The sequence below is a fragment of the Oncorhynchus gorbuscha genome, linkage group LG23 (assembly GCF_021184085.1).
Source record: "Oncorhynchus gorbuscha isolate QuinsamMale2020 ecotype Even-year linkage group LG23, OgorEven_v1.0, whole genome shotgun sequence".
NCBI lineage: Eukaryota > Metazoa > Chordata > Actinopteri > Salmoniformes > Salmonidae > Oncorhynchus > Oncorhynchus gorbuscha.
The window spans coordinates 61051551-61066579 of record NC_060195.1 but is presented as its reverse complement, the minus strand read 5'-3'; the positions used below and the strand labels follow the sequence as shown (position 1 = coordinate 61066579).

Here is a 15029-nt window from a genome sequence, read left to right as displayed (position 1 = left end):
GTTTTGTCCATCAATACTTTCTTAATGTATCCTGTACTTGGTGTGTGGCAAACTGGTGAACAGTATGTGAGGCTATAGGAATTGGTAAACCTTACAACAGAGAAGGGTCTTGTTACAAACATAAAGAATTAAAAGGCTAAGATAAATGTTAAGGATGATGGTATTATATTTATGAACCATATGTCCACAGGACCCCAGCAAATGAAAAAAGGGAGGTATTGAGATCATTGATCTTATTTTTCTTATTCAACAATGACCATGTTTGCATTGCATCCCATTATTATAAAAGTGATATGACATAGGCAGGTAATCCCAACAACTGCTCCCCGGGCGCTGATGACATGAAGGCAGCCACCAGCACCTCTGATTGAGGGGTCGGGTTAAATGCTGAAGACGTTTCGGTTGAATGCATTCAGTTGTGAAACTGACTAGTTATCACCTCGAGGAAGAGCTGCCTTTGTTCTAATGTAATTGGTTGGATGAAAGTTTGCTCAGTAGGTGCTTACAGTGACTGGGTCCAGGATGTCTACAAGATGTCTAAACTAATTAAACAGCAATAGTGGAGTTTAAGATCTAATTTTTTACTTGGTGTATTTGGTTTAAAAAGGCTTCTGAAGTTTAATTTCCACTTTGAAATGTCAGACTTGATAAACATGTATCACCCCTACAAAAATGTCTTAATTTTAATTCACATTTCCTGTTACTGCAGGATTACTTTCCTGCTGTAGCAAACTGTCAAATTTAAATCATTAATCTGTACTGACAGGGCCATTTTAGCGTATACGACTTGAGTGCCAATTCCGTCAAGAACCGAGTTGCCCCCAGATGCAAAATGTGTACACCCAGAATCCGGTTGCCACACAGCGGGTTACTGGTTTGAATCACGTTGGTGATTTCTTCCTAACAATCAGTGGGCAAAGCTTAGTGAATGGTGTATCGATGGGTAAAATCAAGAAACCTCTCTATGGAAGTAGGATGCAGGTTTAATGGAGGACATAGACCTTTCCATGTGGTAGGTCCCTGGTTCAAATCCTGCTGGGGAGGGTGTTCTAAGGCCTGGATTAAATTCATAGTGCAGCACACTGGACAGCCAACAATGCAGCTATTACAGGCATTTTCCCCCATGTTTGCATATATTGAATTCAGTGGAAATACTGCACATGTCGGCTCAATCATAAAATACCTTCAAGTCAACTTTGACTAGCTGCTCTACAGCGCTCATTTGGATTGAATCGTTGCCTAAAAGGCCTGGTTTCAATCCAATGCCCGTTTATAGAGCAGTGCATTACGCTTCGAACACACCGACTGTCATTGCGTTTTGATACACCAGAAGTACATTCATTTCCAAGGGAACGCTCTGCGTTTGCCTTTCAGCATTGCGTTGCAGAAGGCAGTTGCAGTGCGTTCTGTGTGGTGCATACGTTGGATTTATTTAACGTATGCATCAAATTTGTATGCTTAGACTTGACAAAAAGTAGCAAAATGTGATTTAATTTGTTGCACACATATCCAGTAAAAAATGTGGGATAACATAAGATTGACTAGAATTTCTTTACACGTTTCATTCATTTTCCAAGCATTATTTATTCGATGACATCCACAAATTAATTGTGAGAGCCTATAATATAATTTCCCTCCAATGCAGTTTTGTAGCGAAATGCAATAATAGTCTAGAGAGCAGAGTAGGCTCTTTTAACAATGAGACCAACGTTGAGGAAGGTGGTCTTGATCACGCTGTTGGGCCGGGACCAGCCCCGCCGAAAGCGCAGGTCTGTGTGGGTCCAGAGATGGTTAGTCCCGAAAGCAGGCAGGAGAGTTCCACCGTTTAATTCAAGAGTTTAGATTGTTTGGAGAGGAATTCCGAAGTAACTTTCGTCTGGACCGAAACCAGTTCGATCACCTGCTCCAGATGGTTGGAGCCAGGCAGTGTTGCCAACTCCTCAGTAAGGAAAGTAGCTATTGGCTGTCATAAAAGTTATAAATGACGTCATCTCCCAATTTGCATAATTGACCATGTGCATGTATTTGTGATGGATGCTGTAGGAGGAATAACGTCGTGAGAGAGAAAAAGGGTGAGTAAAAAAACACCCTAAATATGTTTGTTTGAGGATTACAATATAATTAGTAGAGCATAATAAACAGTAATGAGGTAGATATAGGAGTAGATATAGATCTAGGATATAGGAGTAGATATAATACGTGGGTGGAATTCAAGTTAGACACAATATTGATAATTATTTTTAATTATATTTCAGATTCTTGGTGACAGGGGACTGCTACAGGACCATGGGATTCAGCTTCCGAGTTGGACGGTCCACGGTGGCAGGCATTGTCCCCTCTGTGGCACAAGCCATTTGGGACTGTCTGGTTGGTGAATACATGCCTGTCCCCGAGGAAGACTGGAGGGCCATTGCTGCAGAGTTCCTGGAGAGGTGGAATTTCCCCAATTGTCTTGGCTCCATTGACAGGAAACATGTAGTAATCCAGGCTCCACCGTGCTCAGGTTCGCAATTCTACAACTACAAGGGTTCATATTCAGTTGTACTCTTGGCTGTAGTAGATGCCATCTACTGTTTCCGTGATGTTGGTGCTTACGGCAAGGGAAGTGATGGCAGGACCCTCCGGGACTCTGCCTTCGGCCAGGGACTTCAGGATGGCACCCTGGAGATTCCACCACCTGCATCACTCCCTGGGGCTGAAGACCTGGGACCTGTTCCCCACGTCTTCGTCGGCGAAGAGGCCTTCCCTTTAAGACCCAACCTCATGAGGCCCTACGCTGGACGCCAGCTGCCATTGCCAAAGCCTGTAAGGATCTTTAACAAATGACTGTCCAGGGCAAGGTTAGTTGTTGAATGCTTTGCGATTCTGGAAGCCCGGTGGAGAATGTATCGGAGAGTGCTTGGTCTCAGCCCCTCAAATGTCGATGCCTGCATGAAGGCCACATGTTCTCCACAACTACCTGTGGAGGTCATTCCAAGAGTCACTCCGGATGGCAATGGGCACGCCAAATGGTCACCTACCTGATGTCACCAGGGCAGGTGCCAACAACGCCCCAAACAGGTACTCCAGGTGAGGGAGAAGCTGACCACCTACTTCTCATAGCCAGCAAGCCGTGGAGTGAAACAGCTCTTTTAAGAACCATTCACCGTTGTCCATAAAATGGCATTTTTCCCCAGATTACTTTATGTATCATTGTCTCTCTTCATTTGGAAGTTATACTTAAGTTTAACCCCTTCCCTCTCCCATTAACGTCAGTATTATACACACCTGGCATGGTACATCAGGTGAGCGGGAGCAATAATTAAGGTTATACAACATACAGTTAGTATGATAAAGGGAAAGGTAACCTAGGGTCCATACAAATAGTACAGTTTACCACAAAATACAGGTAGGAAGAGAATGTGTTTTTACTTTCATCCTGTCTTAGATCTGCAAAGGTGTAGGGAAGAAATAAGCAGATTATGTCTAAATGATATTAATAAACAAATGAAACTGACTATGAAAATGTTATAATTTAATAAGTATTCAAGTACAGGAAAAAACATGACAGGTTTGTGTTGTAAAAAATGTTAAAAACAACTATTGAAAGAGGTGTGTGTGTGTGTATGTGCGTGTAAAAAAAATACAACAAATAAATGTGTAGCCTGTAATCTGTAAGAGAACAAGAGCATGCATTTTTGGCACAACTGCAGACAGGCACTACTCATAAAGCCTAGACGTATTAGGGGAACTTCAGACATGGCCATAAAGAGAGGGCAGGACACTGGAGATCTGAGGCACAGACAGGAGTGGAGGACAGGTGTGTCTGTCTGAAAAAACATGTGTAGCCATAACGCAGCTAAACAAACAAATGGCCCCTGGATGTCATGGACCAGTCGATGGAACATAACTTCACAAAACGTTTCAACACCCTGGTTTTCAAGTGGTTTTAAATTAAATATATTCACCTTTAGTCTTGTTAGAGACCAACAAGAGCATCTGAATTATCTGGTGTATGAGTTTCAATTCTGTCAATTCAGAAATCTATGTAACACTAATAATGAATGCTATCCTAAGACTTTATAAACAAATTACTTCATGAATTGACAATTTAAACGGAACTGACGTGTGTGAAAAGGTACAATGAGGGAGGTCAAAACGGCAACCAGACAACTCCTCTTCCTGTCCTCCCTGTGAGCTGGTCGGCTAAATTGACTCCATCTCTGGAAGGGAAGAGAAAAACAACACATACAAGCTTAACGTAATATAACACCATAAAAGGTGAGATTTATGTTAACTAAATACTGCTTGTGTAGTTAGTGGCATAAATATTGGAACAGTGTGGTAAAGTTGATAATACTGGCTGTTTACTCACAGAATTTGTATTTCTGATCAAAAGATGAATATGACAGGCAAATATTTAGACAGCAAACTGTTTTAGGATATTTTCTAACCCAGAAACAACAGCTATACATTTGCCTCATTAACACTTTGATCTGAAATACCAATTAGCCTACATGAATGAGTATACTGTAAAAATGACCTACTTTACTTCACTGTCGCAACACTTATGACACTACCTGTGATGTGGAGAAGAAAGAAAACGTACTATTGAACTCAGCTTCGAAAAGCAGCTGATACATTTTAACCTTGACTGTTGCTTCTCTTTGCTGAGGCAGCCTCTTCAGTGTTGGCACCAGGCTCATGGTAAAGAGGGTCTCTTCATCCTCCTTCCTGTGAGCATCAGGTTGGGCTGCATCCCTCTCAACGGCTTGGAGGAGCCTCTGCTGAAATGAGTTGAGTGGATCTGGGGGCTGGTACCTCAGATGACGCCTGGTGGGACGTTGTTCCTCATTGTTTCTCTCCTCGGGCCACATCCTGTTCAACGAGGTCCTCTGTGGTCACTTCCGTGAGGTTCATAATAATCTTAGGCGGTCCTAGATCCAGAGGTGATTCCTCCATTTCATCATCTTCCATGGCTGCACCGGTGGTGGTCATACTTGTGGATGATGTAGACGTTGTAGAGGGTCTCGCTGCACCGGTGGTCACACTTGTAGATGACGTTGAGGGTCTTGATGCACCGGTGGGGACAACACTTGTGGATGACGTAGTAGAGGGTCTGGCTGTAAAATTGCCACTCGTTGCCCGAGGCACAATAAATGGTTCCAGAAAAGAATGTGGCAGAAGCGCCAAGGCTGCTGACCCAGACCTCTTCTTCTCTTTCTCTGCCCTTCTCTCTCTCTCTGATACCTGTCCCTGAGTCCTCTCCACTACCTCCTACAGTCTTCTACATAGACATGAACATGATAAGCCAAACCATTACCTAGCATAACTATAGTTATTAGATGGCTATCATGGACATGTCACCTACTGTACACATAGACAGACACACACACATCTGACCAAATTATCAGTGGTACAGTAGTATCTACCATTTCTATGACTATGTATCTGCCATACACACTCACACTATTTCAAACATGATTATTTGGGAAAGTTATTAGGGGTAGTAACTAGCATAATTTATATAACTATTTCTTTCCCACACATACCTCATTGGCTAGGTTAGCTAGCTAGCTACCTAGCCACATCTAGCACAAGCTCACTACTAAACTGACCTGGAAATCCTACTATTGTGGGCACTTGTCTCCAAGCAGCATTTTTTTTGTGTGTTTATGTCCCTGTAGCTGTCAGCAGTTGTGTCAAAAAGACACGGTTTTGAGGATACTGCGAAAAAGATTCTCCTCCATGTGTGCAACCGCATGCTACCATCTGCAAAAGATACCTATACCTATCAGTATAGTTGCCTAGCTGCGCAAAATGTTATGCAGCAGTGATGCAGTCGGTCTGTTCGAAGCGTTAGAACTGACTTTTAGGTAGTTTACGCTTGACCCGACATGGGCAGTGTTTACCCTGAACACAATCTCCATAAACGTCAGGAACAATGCCTGTAAAAGGTGCATTGTTGGTTGTCCTGTGTGCTGCTCTTCTGTGAAACACACCTTGAATTACTTGCCTATCTGTTTTCTAGCACAATTATCAGTGGGGTGGAGCTTATACCGCGATCACACCGACAGTAATCATTGCATTTTGGTACAACAGAAGTACATTCATTTCCAATGGAACGCTGCGTTTGCCTTGCCTCATTGCTTTGCAGGGCGTTCTGTGTGGGGCATACGTTGCATTTATCGAACGTTGGCATCAAACTGTATGTGTAGAACTGCTTGACAGAAATGGTAGCAGAAGATGAATGTTGAACTTTTGTTGCACACATCCAGATCATGCTGCGGACCAATGAAACTGTAGGTGTGATCTAGCTGTTAGAGCAGCAGGTGCCGCCTCGATCAGACGACAGTATCATTCCATTAATGCTGCTTAATAAATTCTGCAGTCAAGCATGTTTACTGAATGTGCGCAACAAAAGATCACAATTAACCTTTTGCTAATATACCTGTCAAGTCTATGCATACAATTTGATGCTTACGTTGGATACACACCACACAGAACGCACCGCTGCAAACACAGCATTCCATTTGAAATGAATGTACTTCTGCTGTACCAATGACACTGTCAGTCTGATCATTGCGCAAAATGGTACGAAAGCAGCATTTTTTTTTGTGTTCATGTCCCTGTAGCTGTCAGCAGTTGTGTCATCTGGATACCATTTCTGTCAAGCTTCCACGCATACAACGATGCATAGTGCAGTCCGGCTCGTCGATTACCTATCAACTCGACTCCGTAACATCTACCTCTCCTGACAATGTCTAACTTTTCTTGAAAACTTTGTCTTGAGAATGGCGTTATAATTATATCTTCGACCAAATAGATATCTTCTCCTTCCGCCATTGTGGGTTGAAAAAACAGCTTAGTAGTACGCAAGTTAATTCGTTGATCAATTTCAGTTTCCTAGTTCTGAGACCTGCCCATAAAGGACCTGCCTCTCAATATTGGTATCCAATCAAAAGACGTGCGCGCACTACGCCTGCTAGCTGGCTCCTGTGTAACACTGGAGCCAGCCAGCAGGCGTACAATAGCCAACTCTAAAGCTGATTGGTTGACACTAAATGTTAATTTCCATTCACTTTAAGCTACAAGCTGCCATCCAAGATGGCATAGCAGTTCAGACGTCTTTTGTCCTCATCTTGTCGTGTCCCGTGTATATATATATTTACAACTTTTTTCACATTTTTTTTATTTTCCATCAACTCATCTTCAAAACACTCTCCTGCAACCCACCTCACCAATTTATATTTATTAAAAAGTATTATTTACCTCAAATCTGTAGTCCTCCAAGAAGCTAGCCAGAAACTCCAAGAGGCTGGCCAGAAACTAGTCCAGAAGCTAGTCCAGAAACTAGTCCAGAAGCTAGTCCAGAAGCTAGTTCTGAAGCTAGTTCTGAAGCTAGTTAGCTTCTTTACTGGCAAATCATTAGTATTCAGCTAACCACGGTTTGTGGTTGTCAGCTATCCTTTGGCTCGAAAATCTGTCGCCAGTTTTGTACGGCGCAGCGCGGCTCGGAACGGAACATACCAGACCAATTTTTCTCTCCATGTCCATGGATTTCAACCGCTCTCTGGACATTCATGCCTGGATCTCACAGCTAGCTAGCTGCTATCCGTGTGACTATCGGCTTTCGTCGATTCCGGAGCAAACATCAATTATTCCGGAGCTAGCCAGCTCCGTCAATCACTCCTGAGTTCCATCAATCGCTCCTGGGCTGCAGTCACCTATCCGGACCCGTTTTGCTGCCTACACGGAGCCCCACCGGGCCTTCACAACTGGACTGCCGACGTTGTCTACCCGAAGGAGTTATCCGGCTGGCTCCTCCATCGCGACGTTACCTGAACGCCCATCTGCGGCCTGCTAACCGTTAGCTGTTTTATCGGCTGCTATCTGAATAGACAATCTGACAATTTATTTATTTTTATTATTATTATGTTTTCTTCTTGGGCCTCTATAACTATATCTATTGTTTTTATTTTTGTTGTTGTTGTGTGATTTGGATTAATCCCTTCTACCACACGGAACCCCACTAATCTACTGACGGAACGCAAGAGGTGGCTAATAACAGCCCTCCATCCTATGCTAGCTTGCTACCGATGGCCTGGCTAGGTGTCTAAATTGCCGTGACCCCCAACCAACCTCTCCACTCACCGGACCCTTTCGATCACTCGACTAAGCATGCTTCTCCTTCATGTCAATATGCCTTGTCCATTGCTGTTCTGGTTAGTGTTTATTGGCTTATTTCACTGTAGAGCCTCCAGTCCTTTAGCCGCACCCTTATTCTACTCCTCCTATGTTCCTCTGGCGATGTAGAGGTGAATCCAGGCCCTGCAGTGCCGAGCACCACTCCTATTCCCCAGGCGCTCTCCTTTGATGACTTCTGTAACCGTAATAGCCTTGGTTTCATGCATGTTAACATTAGAAGCCTTCTCCCTAAGTTTGTTCTATTCACTGCTTTAGCACACTCTGCCAACCCGGATGTTCTAGCTGTGTCTGAATCCTGGCTTAAGAAGACCACCAAAAATTCTGACATTTTTAATTCCAAACTACAACATTTTCAGACAAGATAGAACTGCCAAAGGGGGCGGTGTTGCAATCTACTGCAAATATAGCCTGCAGAGTTCTGTCCTACTATCCAGGTCTGTACCCAAACAATTTGAACTTCTACTTTTAAAAATCCACCTCTCTAAAAACAAGTCTCTCACCGTTGCCGCCTGCTATAGACCACCCTCTGCCCCCAGCTGTGCTCTGGACACCATATGTAAACTGATTGCCCCCCATCTATCTTCAGAGCTCGTGCTGCTAGGCGACCTAAACTGGAACATGCTTAACACCCCAGCCATCCTACAATCTAAATTTGATGCCCTCAATCTCACACAAATTATCAATGAACCTACCAGGTACCTCCCCCAAAGCCTTAAACACGGGCACCCTCATAGATATCATCCTAACCAACTTGCCCTCTAAATACACCTCTGCTGTCTTCAACCAAGATCTCAGCGATCACTGCCTCATTGCCTGCATCCGTAATGGGTCAGCGGTCAAACAACCTCCACTCATCACTGTAAAACGCTCCCTGAAACACTTCAGCGAGCAGGCCTTTCTAATCGACCTGGCCGGGGTATCCTGGAAGGATATTGATCTCATCCCGTCAGTAGAGGATGCCTGGATATTTTTTTTTAAATGCCTTCCTAACCATCTTAAATAAACATGCCCCATTTCAAGAAATTTAGAACCAGGAACAGATATAGCCCTTGGTTCTCCCCAGACCTGACTGCCCTTAACCAACACAAAAACATCCTATGGCGTTCTGCATTAGCATCAAACAGCCCCCGTGATATGCAGCTGTTCAGGGAAGCTAGAAACCATTATACACAGGCAGTTAGAAAAGCCAAGGCTAGCTTTTTCAAGCAGAAATTTGCTTCCTGCAACACTAACTCAAAAAAGTTCTGGGACACTGTAAAGTCCATGGAGAATAAGAACACCTCCTCCCAGCTGCCCACTGCACTGAAGATAGGAAACACTGTCACCACTGATAAATCCACCATAATTGAGAATTTCAATAAGCATTTTTCTACGGCTGGCCATGCTTTCCACCTGGCTACTCCTACCCCGGTCAACAGCACTGCACTCCCAACAGCAACTCGCCCAAGCCTTCCCCATTTCTCCTTCTCCCAAATCCGTTCAGCTGATGTTCTGAAAGAGCTGCAAAATCTGGACCCCCTACAAATCAACCGGGCTAGACAATCTGGACCCTTTCTTTCTAAAATGATCTGCCGAAATTGTTGCCACCCCTATTACTAGCCTGTTCAGCCTCTCTTTCGTGTCGTCTGAGATTCCCAAAGATTGGAAAGCAGCTGCGGTCATCCCTCTCTTCAAAGGGGGAGACACTCTTGACCCAAACTGCTACAGACCTATATCTATCCTACCATGCCTTTCTAAGGTCTTCGAAAGCCAAGTCAACAAACAGATTACCGACCATTTCGAATCTCACCATACCTTTTCTGCTATGCAATCTGGTTTCAGAGCTGGTCATGGGTGCACCTCAGCCACGCTCAAGGTCCTAAACGATATCTTAACTGCCATCGACAAGAAACATTACTGTGCAGCCATATTCATTGATCTGGCCAAGGCTTTCGACTCTGTCAATCACCACATCCTCATCGGCAGACTCGACAGCCTTGGTTTCTCAAATGATTGCCTCGCCTGGTTCACCAACTACTTCTCTGATAAGAGTTCAGTGTGTCAAATCGGAGGGTCTGCTGTCCGGACCTCTGGCAGTCTCTATGGGGGTGCCACAGGGTTCAATTCTTGGACCGACTCTCTACTCTGTATACAACAATGAGGCCGCTCTTGCTGCTGGTGAGTCTCTGATCCACCTCTATGCAGACGACACCATTCTGAATACTTCCGGCCCTTCTTTGGACACTGTGTTAACAACCCTCCAGGCAAGCTTCAATGCCATACAACTCTCCTTCCGTGGCCTCCAATTGCTCTTAAATACAAGTAAAACTAAATGCATGCTCTTCAACCGATCGCTACCTGCACCTACCTGCCTGTCCAACATCACTACTCTGGACGACTCTGACTTAGAATACGTGGACAACTACAAATACTTAGGTGTCTGGTTAGACTGTAAACTCTCCTTCCAGACCCATATCAAACATCTCCAATCCAAAGTTAAATCTAGAATTGGCTTCCTATTTTGCAACAAAGCATCCTTCACTCATGCTGCCAAACATACCCTTGTAAAACTGACCATCCTACCAATCCTCGACTTTGGCGATGTCATTTACAAAATAGCCTCCAATACCCTACTCAACAAATTGGATGCAGTCTATCACAGTGCAATCCGTTTTGTCACCAAAGCCCCATATACTACCCACCATTGCGACCTGTACGCTCTCGTTGGCTGGCCCTCGCTTCATACTCGTCGCCAAACCCACTGGCTCCATGTCATCTACAAGACCCTGCTAGGTAAAGTCCCCCTTATCTCAGCTCGCTGGTCACCATAGCATCTCCCACCTGTAGCACACGCTCCAGCAGGTATATCTCTCTAGTCACCCCCAAAACCAATTATTTCTTTCCTTCCAGTTCTCTGCTGCCAATGACTGGAACGAACTACAAAATCTCTGAAACTGGAAACACTTATCTCCCTCACTAGCTTTAAGCACCAACTGTCAGAGCAGCTCACAGATTACTGCACCTGTACATAGCCCACCTATAATTTAGCCCAAACAACTACCTCTTTCCCAACTGTATTTTATTTATTTATTTATTTTGCTCCTTTGCACCCCATTATTTTTATTTCTACTTTGCACATACTTCCATTGTAAAACTACCATTCCAGTGTTTTACTTGCTATATTGTATTTACTTTGCCACCATGGCCTTTTTTGCCTTTACCTCCCTTCTCACCTCATTTGCTCACATTGTATATAGACTTGTTTATACTGTATTATTGACTGTATGTTTGTTTTACTCCATGTGTAACTCTGTGTCGTTGTATCTGTCGAACTGCTTTGCTTTATCTTGGCCAGGTCGCAATTGTAAATAAGAACTTGTTCTCAACTTGCCTACCTGGTTAAATAAAGGTGAAATAAAATAAATAAATAAACAAGCGCCCGCACTGTTGATTCTGAAGGCCTGAGGTCAGATTTTAGAACCCTGGCAACACATGATGGCTGAATATGATTGGATAAAAGATCTAACATAAAGACCAGCCCTCCAAATCTCAACCTGGGGCTGGAAGCAATGCAACCAAGAGGAACGCTATGAACGCTATGATGAGTGTAACTCTTACTCTGGGGAATAATCTAATACATATTTGTGGGAAAATATATTTAAAATATATATATATTCTGATGATGTTTAGGCCAGCAGAGAAGGCCTTGCTGGCCCTGACGGCCCACCACTGCGTTCGATAAATGTAACATATGCATCACACAGAATGCTGTAGGCAAACGCAGTGTTTCATTGGAAATTAATGTACTTCTGGTGTACCAAAACACATGATTTCCTGTCACATCTTGTGGCCTTGTTTATGTGATGCTGTGCGGTTTGATGCTAACATTACTTTGCTACCTGCCAACTTTACAGTTTTTACTTTTTAATAATAGTTTCATATTTTATCCCCCCCCCCCCCCCCGCTCAACTTTTTTCATTAAACTCTTTCATCCCGGACTCTTTATCTGGACATGGTTCTACAGGACCTCCACCAGCCGAATCTAAGTAGTAGCATTAACAATATGCCTTTTAATTGCAGTTGCTGTACACATAATATACAGGAGAACGATCGTCTTATGGTGAGGATAGCTGTGCCGATAGCCCAGCTTCAGACGCAATCGTTAGGCAAGGGTAATTTATGTGTCGGAAAGGATAAAACAGCTTCTGTGCCACCAATAAATACAGATAGTAGTATAAATCCCCCTGCACCGTCCCCGCAGCCGGACAATTTTCTCATGGCTTCTGGAAGGAAATGCTGTAGGAATGCTCAACCGGCGTTGCTCATTCAGCCGACAGAAACTTTCAACATGTTCTCACCATTAAGCAACAATTCGGAGTCAGAGGCCGAGCCTTCTCTGGTCTCTCCTCCACCCGTTACAGCGTCTGAGACGACCGAAGCCTCCCACCACAAGCTCTGACAAACTGAAAACCCTAGTCATTGGCGACTCCATGACCCACAGTATCAAATTTCAAAACAATCATCCAGCGATCATACACTGTTTACCACGGGGCAGAGCTACCGACTTTAAGGCTAATCTGAAGATGGTGCTGGCTAAGGCTAAAACTGGTGAGTGTAGATAGTATAGGGATATTGTTATCCACGTCGGCACCAACGGCGTTAGGAGGAAACAATCACCAAGCGCAACATAGTTTCAGCGTGTAAATCAGCTAGAAAGAAGTGTTGGCATCGAGTAATTGTCTCTGGCCCCCTCCCAGTTAGGGCGAGTGATGAGCTCTACAGCAGAGTCTCACAACTCAATCGCTAGTTGAAAACTGTTTTCTGCCACTCCCAAACTATAGAATTTGTAGATAATTGGCCCTCTTTCTGGTACTCACACACAAACAGGACCAAGCCTGGCCTGCTGAGAAGTGACGCACTCCATCTTATATATGAACATAGACAGGGCTTTAACTCCTCTTGCTCCACAATGAGATAGGGTGCAGGCCAGGCAGCAGGCTATTAGCCAGCCTGCCAGTTTAGTGGAGTCTGCCACTAGCACAGTCAATGTAGTCAGTTCAGCTATCCCCATTGAGACAGTATCTGTGCTTCGATCTAGGTTGGGCAAAACTAAACATGGCGGTGTTCGCCTTAGCAATCTCACTGGAATAAAGACCTCCTCCTTTCATGTCATTATAGAAAGGGATTGTGGTATCACATCTCAAAATAGGGCTACTTAATGTTAGATCCCAAGGCAGTTAGAGTCAATTAACTAATCATAATCTTGATGTGATTGGCCTGACTGAAACATGACTTAAGCCTGATGAATTTACTGTGTTAAATGAGGCCTCTCCTCCTGGTTACACTAGTGACCATATCCCCCATGCATCCCGCAGAGGTGTTGCTAACATTTACAATAGCAAATTTCAATTTACATTTTTTTTTAAATGACTGCATTAGTCATGAAATCTATGCAGCCTACTCAATTACTTTTTATAGCTAGTGTTTACAGGCCTCCTGGGCCGTATACCACGTTCCTCACTGAGTTCCTATCGGACCTCGTAGTCATGGCAGATAATATTCAAATTTTTGGTGACTTTAATATTCACATGGAAAAGTCCACGGATCCACTCCAAAATGCTTTTGGAGCCATCATCTGGTTTCCGGACCTACTCTCCCTACCAGTCATACTCTGGACCTAGTTTTATCCTGTGGAATAAATATTGTGCATCTGAATGTTTTTCCTCATAATCCTGGACTATCGGACCACCATTTTATTACGTTTGCAATTGTAACAAATAATCTGCTCAGGCCCCAACCAAGGATCATCAATAGCCATGCTATAAATTATCAGACAACCCAAAGATTCCTAGATGCCCTTCCAGACTCCTTCCACCTAACCACCTCACTGAGGAACTCAATTTATCCTTGGGTAATACCCTAGATCAGGTATTCCCAACTGGGGTATGCATACCCCCAATGTCTTCAGGGGTACGCCAAATAATTTGATTCACATTTTCAACCAGTCCATTTATATTATCCAACTGGGCTATACATTCAGATGTTTTTTTCTCTCTCACCTGAGTGGCCTCCTTTCACTGCCAAAAATGTAATTAAACCATCTAGTGTACAGCGAAATAACAACACAATGTCAAATACAGGTAGTCTAGTCAAATAATTAACATCCAATCACATTAACTGTTACTCTCTCATGGGAATTCCACTAACGGTCGGTATGTAGCCAAATGTAGCTGCTGCTCATGTTGGTATCTGTACTGATGGCACAAAAGTCACGACAGGGAGACATAGTGGAGTGGTAACACATGTGCAAACAGTTGCTCCCGTAGCCACTTGCGTACTGCAGCATCCTCTGAGAGGCTCTTGCTGCCAAGGGAATGCCTGACAGCTTGAAAGATGTTTTGGACACTACAGTGAAAATGGTTAACATTGTTAAAGCAAGGCCCCTGAACTCTTGTGCATTTTCTGCACTATGCAATGATATGGGCAGCGATCATGTAACGCTTTTACAACATACAGAAGTGTGCTGGTTATCAAGGGGCAAAGTATTGACACATTTATTTTTAAATTGAGAGACGAGTTTAAAGTTTTCACTTGTCTGACCGCTTGCATGATGATGAGTTTCTCACACGACTGGCCTATCTGGGTGATGTTTTTTCTCGCCTGAATGATCTGAATCTAGGATTACAGGGACTCTCCACAACTATATTGTGTTTTTTTGTTTGTTTATATGCGTTGTTTGTAACTTATTTATTTACTCTTTTTGTACATAATGTTGCTGCAACCGTCTCTTATGACCGAAAATAACTTCTAGACATCAGGACTGCGATTACTCACCACGGACTAGCAGAATCGTTTTTCTACTT

At 43.7% G+C, this 15029-nt stretch overlaps 1 long non-coding RNA gene across 1 annotated transcript; it reads right to left on the bottom strand.

Annotated features, from left to right (window-relative positions):
* Nucleotides 1-3501: 3501 nt before the first annotated feature.
* LOC124011343 lies at nt 3502-6853 on the bottom strand. The gene is made up of 2 exons (XR_006834574.1): nt 4589-6853; nt 3502-4202 (listed from the first exon to the last, which is right to left on the bottom strand). It is a non-coding gene; the product is annotated as an uncharacterized LOC124011343 (long non-coding RNA).
* Nucleotides 6854-15029: the final 8176 nt, after the last annotated feature.